At 37.0% G+C, this 14,850-nt stretch overlaps 1 protein-coding gene across 4 annotated transcripts in view; it reads left to right on the top strand.

Moving 5' to 3' along the window:
* Positions 1-14,850, top strand: part of b3gat1a (beta-1,3-glucuronyltransferase 1 (glucuronosyltransferase P) a) — a 102,824-nt gene that overhangs the window by 11,735 nt on the left and 76,239 nt on the right. For 2 of the 4 annotated variants that reach the window (XM_030152683.1, XM_030152686.1), the window contains exon 2: positions 4,497-4,551. The exons of the other annotated variants lie outside the window; for them this stretch is intronic. The gene's annotated coding sequence lies outside the window, so the exon portion shown is untranslated. The remainder of the gene's footprint in view (positions 1-4,496; positions 4,552-14,850) is intronic. 4 annotated transcript variants of the gene reach the window in all.

Here is a 14,850-nt window from a genome sequence, read left to right on the forward strand (position 1 = left end):
GGCTTCAGCTCGGTGCCCCCCAGGCTACAGCTACTGAGCTTGTCTTAACATCTTGACTTCAAATTTAATGATATCCAGTACTGATCACCTGAGACAAAGAGGTTATTATCAACGCAGATGTCTGGACAAAGACTGCATTCCTAGTCCCCATTATTGATCATCGGGGCGACGGTATTTCTAAATTGCATATTTCAATGCACAGGATGGAAACCTCTTTTAAAGGGTTGTCAACCTGCATGTAGAAAGCCATTTTAAATATGTTGCACACTAGCGTTCAACATGAGAAATACAACACTGTGAAATAGCTTTTACATCGCACACATTTATAAAAATGAAAGGCAGGGACATTTATAGTAGAGCAGCTGGAATTTATGGTATTTCACGACGGTACTCAGAAACTCAACATTCCTATATGTGTATTTATTATTCAAGTAGCACTGAAGGAAGGAAGAAACAAAAGGAAGAAAGGAAGAAAAGTGAAATATTGCTATACAGGGTGTATCAAAAAAACTATACAGTTTGAAAAATTACCCCCAGTTCCACATTTGATAATTTTTGGAATTTTCTTTTGTGGATGTCAGTAGGTAGGGCAAGGCCAAGTTAGGGTTAGGGTTAGGGTTAGGCTAACCCTAACCCTAACCCTAACCCTAACCCTAACCCTAACCCTAACCCTAACTTGGCCTGTCCTCAGAGACATTTTCAGGCCTAAACAAGTTGAATTAACTTTGAAAGGCAGGAACAGTTGCCATGGATAAAGAAATTAAATTGACATGGTGGCCAAAGTGTTAATGCTGTAACCTGACAATTTTGTGGAAAACAAGATGGATGCGCATTGTCCCCTCCCATGACCTTTGATTGGATTTAAATCTCACCACTACTTTGCGCAAACCACTTTTAATTTGGATTGCACAATTTGCCCCTGCTCACTCATGCATGAAAACCTGGGTCTTTAAATTTGGACAAATACCCACCAATCCCCTACCTACTGATGTCCATAAAAGGAAACTCCAAAAATTATCAAATGCAGAACTGGAGGTAATATTTCAAAATGTATAGTTTTTTTTTTTTTTTTTTTATAAACCCTGTATTTGGATATGGATTTGTTTACTATGTAGGAACCCCCAGCGCTACCTCCCTGACCACAAATCGGCAATGAAAACGGAGCCCCTACATGAGCATAAAGCTAAATGACTGAGCTACATTTTGCCTCATACTCTGTTAAACTAAAGTCCCTGTGTAATACCCAGAGGTGGAAGTGACTAAACGGAGGCGTAATGGGCAGAGCAGGAATAAGCTTTGTTACTTGTGCCATTGGGGCCAGGTTAATCACCTGCTTCTTGTTCATTCTGAAACCTTTGTATCTTCTTTGAGGTGACTCGGCAATCCAGAAAAAAATTTACAGCCTCTTTTAGACATAGAAATAAAACAATTCACCTGCTCGGCGTAGGTTTAAATGTTGTCATGAACCACAGGACAAAGGATAAGTATTACATCATAAAAATGTAAACATATTTTTTCAGTTCAGGTGCATTTTTGCTGAAATGAATATATTTAAAGAGTTGTTCTTCTCCATATAAATTGCAGTGGACCAGATACCACTGACCCCATATGGCAACGTGTTTTAACTGGTCCTGGTGCTTTTCAGTGGTGTCTCTCAAACACTGCAGCTTATGGTTATATTTATAGTCACATTGGAGGGCGAGGTAAATATATCAGAGCTTGGTTTAGTGCAGAAAAGTCTGCAAAGATGTGAAAAAAATGACTCCAAATCCATTGAGTATTTTTATCCAAACTCCTGTCTCTAACAAAAGCATTTTTAATACCTTAGCCTCAACATCATCACCTTAAACAAAAGCTATCTGCCTCATGTTAGTCACGTATTTTATTACATTACATTTTATTACATTTTCTTTTATCATTTATAGGCAATATGTTATTGTCTTTTAATATATTCCTCTTTTAGCACAATTTTAATGATTTACGTATTTGTCGTTTTAATCTGCTGTATCAGCTTATTGTTTTAAATTGCACTAAATAGTAAAAATAAAGTCTGACTGATCATCTAGTAGTCTTCAAAACTGTTATGGTTAATGTGCACTAATTGCATGTATATTTTTCATTTATATATATATTTTTTATATTCAGGTACATATGCACACACCCAAACACACCCATTAACACCTGCAAACATCATCCTGTTGGAATGTCAACTTAAGTATCTGGTAGCTAAGTTGGGGGATTTCTTCTCCACCACACTATCCCCCCAGTCATCGAAGAACAGGTCAGATGTCAAAGAGCAGAGCAGATACCAAAATATGGATGCATAGTGTGAACATGCTAATATGAAACATATTTCTCACAAATGCTGTTATTATTATGATTATTATATCTACTTGTGATTTAGAAGATTTGGGTACCAGTCCACCAAAACGCTTAGAAGTACAACGAATAAAAACTTACGTACGCTATTAGATCTTTGTGATTATAGAACTTTTCTGATTTTTACATAATAGAACTTCACAGCGTCCCAGACTCCTCTCCTGAAGACACTTTAGGATATTTATCACTATCTGGTCTAACACTGATCTGACCCCAAAGCAGTGCAACAACTGCAATTCAAAACAAAAATGGTATACCCACTAGCAACTAGTAGAGAGGGATATTTTTTTTCCTTCCAGACAGGTGATGTTTGATTGTCTAGTTTCATTTTTAACAGCTCAACAGAACAAGGCTCTGAGGGACCTATTATATACAGGTATCTCGTCTCAAACATATATCCATAGAGCAGTCAAAAATGATTTTAATGAGAATGAATCAGTATTGTAACATTTTGTTCCCACGAGAGACTGTGTAAGTGTAAGTTTTGTCTATGTCTGCCTCATCTATATGTTAGCACAGCAAGGACAGAGCCAAAGTATAGCACTAAGAAGACTTGTTGCAAATTACTACCGTGAACCGCTGTAGAGCAGGTAAAGTGGTGGTTTCATCGAATGCCATCTATTGTAGGTATCCTCGACAGGGTAATAATTGTTTATGCCATGTGATGACGCATCTGGTATATGACGGGGTGGCTTTTCTGATGCGCCTCCTGGTGATCAGACCGGCTCTGTGGAATTGGCAAAGACAGCATTTTCTGATGATTCCACTGCAGCCACTTATATTATAACCTAATGATGTCCAGTGCTCTCATCTCTGTGGTCCTTTTATGAATTATCCATACAACTTCTATCAGGTCTGCCCTCTTAATACTCATGTCCTTTATTTCTGCTTCACCTCCTTTTTATTCATGGGATCAAATTTTGAGATATTATCATCTAAAAGTGGATGTTAGTTCAAGGTTTGTGGAATTTAATTAGCAGAAAAAGAAGACATGAAGGCATAACATTGTAGGTGTGCAAGCGCAGACATAAAGAGCATCTAATTATTTTTCTGACTGAATGAGCCGGTTTCCAAATTCCTTATATTCTCTTGTATTATGCGTGTGTATTATGTGACGTGTGTCTGTGGGTGTACGTCTGTATATGTACCGTGCACATGTCTATTCTGTCTTTTGGATCCACATCTCTTATCAGTGTTGAAACAGAATCATTTGAATGAATGCCAAGAAGCTCCGCTGTTACATGAAGCTCAGTGTAGCGTCATCGCTAAAGATAACTGTAGACAGAACAATGTGTGCACTGAGGATAGGAGTTGAGTTATAATACGCAGTGGGTTGGAGGCCCGAAACAAATGCCCTTGTGTGATTGATTACACGCTACAAGCTAATGAGATAAACAGAGCTTGAATCGATTCAGCCGAGGAGGAATCATGCCAGAGGGGCATATGCAGCCGTGTGCAATGGCTGTATTGACACGCTCATATTCAAAGACCCAATGAAAGAGACCAAGCTGTGCTTTTGAATGAGAGTGGAACTGTGTCCTCCTCCACTGTTTCACCCACTGCTGCAGTCAGGGTCAATGCTGCTCAGATCAAATGCAAATGATGGGAACTGACAAGATGGGTACTTAGTGCTCTACGATCATGGCTAAGAAAACCTTTTTTTAGTCAACGACAAGTAAGACAAGGGCTATGTAGCAGGCAGTCTTGCATTAACTGATGGGTCTGGGAAAGCACCTTTAACTGGAGTGACAAAGTAAATTACAGTATGAGCACATGACCATGAGTCCACTTAAAGGACTGTGTGCTGTAACTGCAAACTCCTCGCTCCACAGCTAATGACATACTGATATCCCAATGCTATGATTAACCAATTAAAACCATCAAGCTTCGCCAAGATGATGGGAAGACGATGAGGGAGGCGGGTGTGATGTTAAGCATGTGTGAACTCAAAAGCATAGGTTAACACTAGAGATGATGATGTGTTTTTCTTCTATAAACTACAATAAACAGCATAAATTTGTGGAGATATATTGAGGTTAAATTTCTGTCGTGACATTTTTGAGCCTGGATTGACCACCCTGAATGCTGTGTCTTTTTTTTTTTTTTGATGCTCACAGACAAGCGTGCCAAGGAAAAAATACGAGCGGTCTCCTGGAAGGACATTCAGAGGAGGTGTGTTTAATTGATTGCTTTCTGATTGTGTCACTCAAGTCTTGTCTGTGCTCCAAAGGACATGAGGGTGAGCCATCAGTCATGGAAAAAGGGGAGGCAGGGGAGAATCTGGCAGAAATGAATGTTTAGCTTTCTTTCAGTCAGAGGACAAAGGGACGAGTGTGTCGCTTATGTGATACTAAAGATGAAAAGGCAAAATAACACGTTTTATCAGTGTCCAATTGCATATAAATTAGCCTTTAAATTATCATACGCCGTTGGGCATGAAGGCATTAGGGAGAAGAGGGACTGTCGCTTCTCCCACAGACCAGCTTTTCACAAAAGAAAGGGGGAGTGTGACATTTCCTGTGGCTACAAAGGAGAGTGTGTGCAGGTGTTAATGAGTGTGTTTGGGTGTGTGCATATGGACCTGAATTAAAAATATATATGCAATTCATGCACATTAACCATAACACTTTTGAACACTGCTAAATGAACAGTCTGACTTTATATTGTACTATTTAGTGCAATTAAAAGATTAAACGACAAACACATAAATCATTGAAATTATAATAAAAGAAGAAAAATATGAAAAGAGAATAATTTCAAAATATATGTGTAAATGATAAAAGAACTTTACAAATAAAACAAGAAAATAAATGCAATAAAATAAATGAATAACATAGGTCAGATAGTGTTTGTTTAATCACATGGTAAATGCATGTATGTAGTTAAACAACTGCACATATATTAACCCTTTCATGCATGAATTATGAGAAACTTAATCAACGATTAAATGATTTTTATACCTCTTTGGGCTTGAAAAAAAACCCAACAAAAAACCAATACAATTGAATTTTTTTTATGAACCTATTTTTCATGGAGTTACAAAAATATCCACTCAGCTGAACACCATGCATTTAATTTTAGCGACAAAGAAACGTGTATTTACTGATATACTGTGTGAAAACTATGAAATAAAAACATGTTTAATGCTACTAATCTGATGTTTTCTCACATTTTATCATACTCTAATACTAGTTATTACTCACTTCATGGGGATGATATGGAAAAAAAACACAAAATTTTTGTTTAAAAAAAGCAAAAAAAAAAAAAAAAAAATCCTGTTAATTACAGTCTAATAACAATTAGCCTTTTTTTTAACCCTCAAACATGTTACTGCATATTAGGTTTATCGAGGACAGCAAAGTTATAGTAATTGCAGTGTATAGGATGATGCATAAGTGTCCACTGTATATGGAACTAAAACAACAAAATCCATGAATGTACAGCTGTCCACTGTACTGACCACTATGCATGAAAGGGTTAAATGTGTATTTGTATGTGGGGTGAAACAATGGAACTGTCTGGATCTTCATCATAAGCAATGCCAAAATATCCACAGTTTTAAAACACTTTACAAACGTGTGGTCTGGTCACAGTACAGGGAGGGCGGGGCTTATAGTTAATTGTTGGTCCATTCCATCCTTGGCTCTTTCTTACCTTTGTTGGTATGTGCTTGTCTTTGTTTATCATGTTGGTATGTGTCACTTCCATTACCATTGTTGGTATGTAATTATTGATGAAATATATTGTATTAAAAGTTTCATTTCATTTCATAACCTTTATTTAAACTCGGAGATATATTGAGGACGCAACCTCATTTACAATATAGCCGAGACAAAACAAAACATTTGAAACATACAATGGACATATCAGAAATACCACAAAGTAAAAGTGACAAAGGCGAATTAAAAAAACAAAACAAAAAAACAAAAAAAACAGAGAAGTCTACTTAAAAAAGGAGCAGCTGGAGGTAAAATAAGGTGGAATTATGGATTTAAAACACTAAATATTTGAAACATACAATGGCATATCAGAAGTACCAAAGAGTAAAAGTCATGATGAACTAAAAACAAAGACATCTACTTATAAACAATAGCAGCTGGAGGTAAAATAAGAATGTTTAAGGCTTTAAATTGTCCTAATGATAAAAAGTTACGCAGACTATCAATTAGATATGTGTAATATACATCAGTTTTCCTAGTCTGTTTACTATCTTTTATTTACATTATTAGGACTAAACAGATGTAATCTTGTCATTAAGGAAGCAAAAGTAATGTGTTATGTTGTATAAATTCTTCCCACTCCTTTTCGAGTGATACATATTTAATTTATTTTATTACAAGTGTACATAACAGTTGCTATATTGTCTTGATCACCTCCATTTATTAATTTATTTTCTCTGCATTAGTTCCTTGTACACACAAAAGTTTTGTTTTTTTTTTCTTCTGCTCGAAGCAAATAAGAAGAAAGAAAGAAAATGAATACAGATACTACAAAAATCCTTTGAAAGAGACAGTGTTGAAAATAACCTCCTAATAAAATAAAAGCTGCTGATTTCTCCCTCATTAGTTGCACACTGAGCCCACTGTAGCAGTGAGACCAGTGATAATCACATCTAATTGACAAGTATTGTCCAAAAGTAGATTCTAACATGCTGAATTCAAACACAGACGGAGAAAACAAGCTATTACACTATGTTCAAAGCTGACTAAAGGGATGAAAATCAATATGGCTCCAGCCACGCCATACTGCTAATGAAAAGCATGCATGCCACGATAATGGATATGGATTTCTTTGTGTGTGGTTCACGTTTTATTCCTGTGTGCTGTTGAAATCTTTATATATAGCTCCACAAAAGATAATTGATGTGCACTCGTGACTAGAGGTGCACTTACATGTTTTAACATCCATTCAAAGAGTTCAATCTCTAGTTCAAAGTCTACAGAAATAGCCTTATTGTATGGTTTATCTTGTTAAAAATCTTTGTGTTGCTAGTAGTGTTGGTCATGTTATTCTAAATGGTTGGCAAATGCTGAAAGCAGTTGAATAATCAGAATTCTTATTTTTGTAAATGTAGTGTCGTTTTGTAAGAACTATTCAGTGTGAGTTTTATTCCACGTTAAAAGGTTGACTCAAGCTGGGCGATTAGTAACTGTCAGAAGAAGAGTGTGCAGATGAACTTTAGATTTCTATTCAAATGGTTAGTGAGGGACAGTGTAAGAGGTAAACATGGTGTGGAAAACTCAGCATGGAATAAAGAGAAAAAAAGAGGAGCAGTACAATATTAGCCATGCTGAGAGAAGCGGGATAGGAGCTTTGAGACACCTCATGTTGCTTGCAATCAGTAAGACTTCTGCTCTGTATCTGGCTGCCTGTTGTGCCTTTATGTGTGTGAATCTTTCATGTCGGTGTGTGTTTTTGTGTATGTCTGTGAGGGTCACATCATTGTATGGCTGGTTAGCCCGTTGTGTGTTATATGTGACTGTCTGGGATGCTGTTACCACGGTAATAGCCTTTGGTTGTCTTAGGAGCTGATGCACAAAGGAGTTGAATAGTTTTAGTCAGACAAAAACACACAGGATGATTTGGGATCATGATGATATTTTTATGGTAGATTTGTTTACACTCTAACATTGTCATATTTCCAAATAACAATTCCGACTTAAGTGTTATACATTACAATATGTGGAGAACAGTAAAAATAAATTCCGTTTCAGTAGCCTATGACTTTTTATTTCAGCTAAAATTTGCTTAGAGGTCTTATTTATGTCTTTGTCCATAAGAAATCAATATAAGTGAATCCTCAAAGGAACTTTGTGTTGGTAAATGCAAGTTATGCAAATTTAAAAGATTTTAGTTCTGTTGCAACATGTTGATGGTCATATGAACTATGTTTTCAGGTCAAAAATGTCCAATTTCGTCACAATTAATGCTATATTTTCATGTCACAAATGGCCAAGTTATATTTTAACTGAATTTACCTGAAAAAACAAATATTCTATTCTTTTAGATTCCTCAATTTTTCTTACAAGATTATACACTACATGTCACATGTTTTATTTTTACAGGTTGCAATATGGAGTATGGTGCTGATCCATCCTGCTTATGTTACGCCAATACATACATTAAGAATGTCACACATCACTTTTTAAATCAACAGTTTTCTAATAATAAGCATTTTTTTAAAGAAATAACAATTCTATATTGTTATTTACTCTTTAGTATGATGATAAACTATACAATAAATAATTCTGATCCTAGTTTTTGCACAGGGTCATTTGTGGAAACGGTGACATGGCTGCTGAGCATCAGTATGATGGGATCTGTAACAACCATGTCACATCCGTCCACTGCCACATTTTGTGTTTTTGTGTCAGCTGTTATTGTTTTAGATCCACAATACTAACATTTATGAATAAGAGGATAATTAGCAATAGTAAGTCTATAAGTTTACCACTAATAAAATACTGGTACTGACCAGATCATCATGGGTAATGTCACGTCCGTCCACCAGCAAAAGTTTTCACATACACGTGCTATTCAAAATCCAATATTTCTGAAAATGTAGCTTCTACTGTCAAATAATATCAGTAGTCTGTGCACAAATTGATTAGCATTATTTCAACACAGTTCTATGCATTTCTTACAACTGTTTTTTTTTTTGGACAAAAATGGCCACTCATTTGACCCCCTAAGTAAATTTTAGCCAATTTACATTCGTATTAATGGAACGTAGCTCTCAGTAAGTATGGATCACATCTGCTCTTACCGATAAGGCTAAATGAAGGAAATGTGGACACTGTTTTCTTTCGAGCACGGGATTTTGTATCCGCAATACAGGCGACTTAATCAGCTAATGTCTGAAGTCTCGTCACTGTGTAAAGAGATAAAACTGTAGTATCAGCTGAAGGTGGTGACTGAGATATAAAGCCTGTCCGTCTGCTTTCATGGATGGATTTAATACATAAATTCAAGTATGTTTACCCCACATTTACAACTTAAATGAGGTAACATGTACATAAAAAAATGATTCTATAAAACTGTATCTTATCTAATGAGTTCCCTGTCAATCTCCTCCTCCTCTGTTGGAAACCCTTTTACACTGTTAAAGATTAATTCCTCAGCTGTAAAGGGAAAACACTGATTATGAGACACTGCCTGACTTAATTTGAGACTTGTTGGAAGATTCGTAGATTGCTGCGGTATTAAATTAAACAATATTTAGTTAGCCCAAGTCTTGCACTTTGGCTTTTCATGGATGTAATTTGAGGTTAGTGAGGCCATACGCAGTGATAGCAGGGGGTTCTATCTGCCAAAGGGCTAAATCTAAATAGATTTAATCGATTTAAATTAAGAGGAAAGGGTATCCTTTAAAGTGTAGCAGATGTTACACTTTACACAAATCTGATAAGTGCACTGTGCGCTTCACATGAACCAATCTTTTAATACCAGGCAGGCATGATGTGAAACGCTCCACTGTTGTGTGATTTTCTCAAGTGAGAAAGTCAGAAAGAAAGGAGGGAAGAAGTGGCAAACATTCAAATACTGTACAATATTGATCACCAAGTCAGTGCAACATTAGAAAACTCATTTTAACAATACCCTGTCATCACTGGAGACATTCAAAATCATTCTGCTTTGCTAACCTTCCAATCAATAAAATCCCATTCACACTGGTCCTTATTGGTGACAGGCAGAGATAATGGGTATTGTTGACAGTGGGGTCCAACCACAGGATATTTGACAGATGACAAATGAACAGTTAAAGACAACTCCGATGCGGCATACTGCACAAAGAATGATGTCAAAGAGATAGTTGTGTATGAGCGGAGTTGATAAAAGTACATGTTTAAGGTATATTAAGTGTATTCCCTGCAGTGTAATGATGGTCTACCCAGCCCCATTTTGGGGAAGCACACAGGATGCTTAAAAATATCAATATCAGTTATATTTATAATATTTATTTGTGAATAGACAGCCCTTTAAAAGTCTGAAGCTGTTGACGTGTGGTGTGGGTAATACACTGTGTGTGGTGTGCATTGTACATAAATTCTACAGTGGAGAAAATAATAGTATCAAAAGGAAAATGTCTGACTGCAAATTGAAAAAAAAAAAAAAAAACACTTTGCGGGTAGTGTCATTTTAAAGTCAGCTAAACTCAGATATATGGAATGCATTTTATTGTGTAACATTTGCTACACAGTACATATATCACCCCAGTCCGCCTTTTTTTCTGTCATGAAAATAAGGATTAAAAATTAGACAAAATGAATGTAAACACACTATAATAGCCCCCAAGGTTGGAAACAGAAAATTGGCCCAGAGTCGGGATCTGATGAGCTTCAATAAGGGAGAAATTGTGATGAATCACTGGGTCCGAGTATCTCCAGATCATGTTGGACATTACCAAATGTAAAATGGTTAGTGTATATCAAAAATATCTAAAGAACAACAACCAGATCTCAATCAATCCAGCATCTGTAGGAGCAGAACATTATTACCACCTGTCTAATGTTGTGTACCACTTCTCCTGTCAGTGGACAGAATGAGTGTATAATGCATGTTCTCTCCAAAGATAGAATCGTTTTGCATAGTTTGACACATTCGTTTAGTTACTATACTCAAGGTAATAGGTCTTTTCAGAATGCTGTGGAGTGACTGATGGATAAACACTTCTTACATTTCAGAAATTCTGAACTATCCCTTTAAGGCAGTGAGGTTGTCAGAAACTGAATGCATGTTTTAATGTGTCACATCCTGAGTTTTAGTTTTTTCCTTGTTTATTTCATAATTATATAATCATGAGTCACCTACACCAGAGTGATCAAAACTAACACTGCTCTAAAATTTAAGCAGGTTGTGAAACTTGCATCAATCACGGCAGTAAAAACTAATAAGCTCTTGTTCGGGGCAGCGGGAACTGAATCCAAAATTATTTTGAAATATGGCTGGAAAGAATATGTCTTTATCAAAAGATCTATGATGCAACAAAGGGAGAAGAAAGACAAAGGCTGAACATTTTCCTCTGGTTAATATTAGCACACACGGCACGTATCTTACAGAGATACAAACACAGAGTTTTCTCACAGGCGAATTATGACAGGAAATGTTAACTCAAATCTATTTGCCCAAGGTAACATCTCAAGGTTAAGAGAAGCCGTGCATGATGTCTTTATTCTGTAAAAGAAAACCTGCTTCTTAAGAGGACCTGAGCACTTTCCTTTTTCTCCGGGGGCACCAACCTACATCTCCACCCACCCTGCCAATAAAATAGGAGCCTAAACCCTTCTGTATGAGCCGCTGTTCTGCCTGAAGGCACCGAGGATGATTCAAGACACTGTGTCAGCTGCAGAGACCCTCTCACACTGCCATCGGTTTGAGGTCAGTGTGAACATGCAGGTGTTTTCTCACATGGTATCACCTTGACACAGGCAGCACTGATACCACCAGCTTGTAATGTAATTGCAACACAGTCTGCTGTTAGAAAGACAGAGCTGAGGCAGGGGATGGTCTGTCAGGATGAACGAACAAGAAGCAATATGCCCTGACTCTATTACTGTTAATTGAAGTAGAAAAAAAGGCGGTATGTGGTTGGGAGATAAAGTGATAGGGGCAGCAGGAGAGAGGTAGAGACCCTACCATAAAAGTAAGCTTATCTAAGATGAACCTTTGCTGGTATATCACAGGTTAATTCAGTGTCATGCCAGGGAGACAGACAGAGTCCATTTTATTGTCTCATTCAGAAGATAGAGCAGAGACGGTATCTCTATCAAGTAAAAAGGCAATTTATCTTAGGAGTTACAACTAATTGTAGATGCATGAAGCCTAAAAAAAAAAAGCTTTTGCAAAAAGATGAAGCGTGATCCACATTAATCATCTGTTTCAGAAGTTATAGAATAACAAGCTCATAAAAAACACATCGTGTGTGTTTTTTTAAGGGGTTGCAATGAGGTTATTGTGCCTTAATCCAAATTACTTCTACAGTACAGGCGTTACAAGCGTCTGGTAATTTCTGCATCTATTATAAGACTGTAGTCACTTTTCCATTGACTCTCAAATTGCGCAAATATAACTTGAGCATAAAAATTTACCCAATGGAAAAACGCCAATTTCACCAAAAGTCTCGCAGACGCTAGCAAGAGGTGGTTTTTCGGGTGTAGCGCAAATGGTACATCATGCAAAACTGCAATGGAAAGACCTTTTTTCGCAGCTAGAGTCAAGTGAATTAAAAAAACAGATGTTGATGTTTATGTTACAGCAAGCGAAGAAGAAGAAGAAACATGTTGCGGTATGTGTGGACACACCAGGAAACCCAATCATTTTTAAATTTAGTACGAGACAGAGAAGTAACATATAGTAATAATGAATATATCTGTAAATCACCACCATATTTACATTCGTCGCTATGTTTATGGAATGACTTCTCGTGTCATCTTGCGATAATAAATAAATAAATCATCACCTTTGTGATTTAATGGAAAAACCGACATTACGCACTTCTGTTTTTTCAACATTTAGTAAATATCGGTAAAGTTTTGCGCAGATGTCCGATGGAAAAGCAACTAGTAACAGCAACAGTTACAGTGAATGAAAGAATATGTCTGTAAATCAACACCATATTTACGTTTGTCGCCATGTTTAGGGAATGACTTCTCGTGTCATCTCACAATAATAAATAAACAAATCATCAATCAGCATTTGTGATTTGAAGGAAAAACCAACATTATACACTTATGTTTTTTCAACATTTAGTAAATATCGGTAAAGTTTTGCGCATAAGTCCAATGGAAAAGTGAATAGTGAGTCAACAATCTCAGGTCCGATGTGGTCTACAGGGTCTGTAAGGTCCACCTCTGCATGAACAGTGAGTGTACCTGCTTTGTTAGGTACCATGAAGTAATGGTACTAATGTAAGGAATGATGTTCAAAGGCATAATGTGGATGTGGACAGGTGTCTAGATCAGCACTTATGTTGGTGTAATGCTCTACAAGTGATGTTCTAATGTTCTTAAATACATGTTCCTAACACCTTACATGTGGTTTTCTTGTATTTTTTATATATACTTCTTGGATTTTTTGCCACTTATGGGTAAAATGCCAAAAATGGTAACTTCATTAACCTTCATTTTCTACATGACAATAAAAAAATGTGAAAATTTCGCAAAAGGTTAAAATTTTGATTTCTGTGACTGCCCTATAAAGGGTTAAAGGCGTGAAGAACAAGCAACACAAGCCGAATAAGTGAGGAGATGGGAGTCTCATTTGTGCTCATCTGTTCCTGTAAGGATAGATTTAAGACATGTTAGGATTCCTGCACCCACCACAGCTCCAATCACATACACTGGCTCTATATTTTATTGAAAACACTCATTCAAATTGCACAGCTTACAGTATTAGTGTCGACTTATCTGACACATTAAGGAGGTTGAGTGGGCGGGGCAAGTGTGTCCACAGACTGTGGAGCTCCGTGTCTTCACGCTACCAAACCACAGCTGTCACAAAGTTGAAATGTAAGACCCAAATATATGACAGTTCTGTAAATTCTATATCTGAGAGAACCTGTATGGGCCTGGCAGTTATTTTGGACGACATATCCTGGAAAAAAATCAGTTCCGCTCAACACCTGACATAACATTCAGACAGGCTAGGCAAAGATGCACTTCACTTCAACGTTTTGACAGAGTGTAGTGACATGACATCACTCCTTACTTTATTTTAGTTGACAAATGCCCCTACCCTTTTTACAAAATCTAACTACCACTAGTTTTTTAAAGCACACCCACAAGATGTATTTCTGTAGCTTTACTTGTGCAGAAATAAGAATAATCTGATATACTCTCCTATTTATGGGTTTCCACTCAGTTCCAGACATTTTTTTAAAACCAAACACTTAAAGATAATACAACGCCTGTTTGCAATAAGATCACCACTGACCTCACCTGTCACTGCTTGATTGCCTGATCTTTGTTTTATCCTCACTACAAGTCCACACTGTGTACTAGTTGCTTTATCTTGGATTAGTCTGCTCTTTTTTTTTTACTCTGCTTATCTTCCAGCAGCTTCATATTTTTTTTATTTTCATATAGACCAGGTGTTGTGGTGAGCCATTTGTTGTTGTAAAAATGTAATAAAATATAATAAAGATAATTGGAAAAAAAAAGATAATACAATAAGCAATGTGATATCCCACTTCTTCCAAAACCAGGTCTCTCTCAGAGTACCTAAACGCCAGAGCTGTAGAGGGTGTCTGGCAAGAGTTGTCCGTCTTTAATGCTGCACATCCAGGGTACTTGATGGATGGCAGAGTAAGGACAGAGTCCCTTACTCCATTCATCAAAGCCAGACAACCTCTTGGGCCTGGTGGCCCCTGTGACAAATGAGGACTGAAGTCCCTGCTGGGGGGGGTGAAAAGGGTACGGGAGTTTTGGAGGAAGTCCCAGCTTGGCCCAAAAGGACAGACACCTCTTGTGTTTA

This window comes from Sphaeramia orbicularis, chromosome 13 (genome assembly GCF_902148855.1).
Source record: "Sphaeramia orbicularis chromosome 13, fSphaOr1.1, whole genome shotgun sequence".
In the NCBI taxonomy this organism is placed as follows: Eukaryota; Metazoa; Chordata; class Actinopteri; order Kurtiformes; family Apogonidae; genus Sphaeramia; species Sphaeramia orbicularis.